The sequence below is a fragment of the Athalia rosae genome, chromosome 2 (genome assembly GCF_917208135.1).
Source record: "Athalia rosae chromosome 2, iyAthRosa1.1, whole genome shotgun sequence".
Classification (NCBI taxonomy): domain Eukaryota; kingdom Metazoa; phylum Arthropoda; class Insecta; order Hymenoptera; family Athaliidae; genus Athalia; species Athalia rosae.
This window is the reverse complement of record NC_064027.1, coordinates 5,339,272-5,340,668: the sequence shown is the minus strand read 5'-3', so window position 1 is coordinate 5,340,668 and position 1,397 is coordinate 5,339,272.

Here is a 1,397-nt window from a genome sequence, read left to right as displayed (position 1 = left end):
AGATTCCCGCGGCTGTCTTTCGGAGGGTAAAAAGCGCAAGCGCAAGCGCTCGCGTATATCCCGATTATTATTACGTACGTACGTACGTACAGGGATATACGCGCTATACATTTTTCGCGACCACGATCATCAATGAAACTCCGTTGCGTATACGTATTGTATACGTATACAATGTAAATTCCTTGTAACTGCGGCACACCCCGATCCGCGGATGGGGGAACGTGTTGAAAAAAAAAAAAAAATCGCAGATCATCCCAATAATAATTATTATTTTCAAACGCTAGAAGGATTTCTCACATCTAGTGTCCGTTGATATTTATAAACGTTATATTTCGTGCGATGAAACCGATACGGGGAATTAATGCGCCGAGTTATCGGTAGGAATAGAAAAGGAGAAGCGTGTGCGTTAAAAACACAAGTACGTACATACGTGTACGTGATAAAAATTGCACGGTGTATGTATCGAGGCGAAACTCTAGAAAACCTTTAACTTGCACGCTGAGCGAAAAGTTTTTCGGTTCTATTCCAGTCGAATCCAAACAAACGAAGCTCACTTGATCGACGCAGGGTTTACTCGAGGAAAATCACAACTTTTCGCAAAGTAGTATTTGACTCACCCTATACTTAACGGATCGCATGGCGCGCGTACATGTACGTAACGTTACACGTTTCCACGGGGCGCACAAGTTGTATACATACATGCCATTTCTCACAAGTCATACGTAGAGCAGGGTATGTAGGTACGACTCCCACGCGCCCGCTGTTACTTTGTTCAAACTATTATTTATACACATCGTGTACACATTAGAAGTTTGGACTGCGAAATTAATTTCGTAACGTAAGAACCGGAAGGGCGGCACCGACGCCCTGGATAATTCGGATTCCTCGAAATCGGAGAAATTTTCGAAGGGCGCAGACGATCCAAAAACACCCCCCATCGCTGTCGCTCGCCCGCTTCCGGTCCTCAGCCTCGTTCTGATGGAATAAAAAAACTAAATCAAAGTTCGATCTCCCCCCCCCCCCCCCCGTCAATATTTTCCCCTGTAAGTTACGGATGAACCGAAAAGTTGACTTTGCGCGGAGTCACGTGACCCATTTTCGCACGTCTATCGCCGGACCACATGCATGCACCTACTACTCTGTACGTACATCGCCCATGTACAATGTCTATTATAAACCATGTATCATATACATGAAAATGTATGTACCTCTAACAATACGGCGCGATGCGTTCCCATGTGTTCCACGTTATACGTAGGTGTAAGGTGTACACGTTGAAACTCCGGGCTGCTGCAGGCGCGTATCGGGTCTCGTGAAGATTTAAAGCGCGACGCTCTCGACTTTACACGAGGAAAATATGGACACTGGATCTCGAAGGGTGCGGGAACGATCTGGCC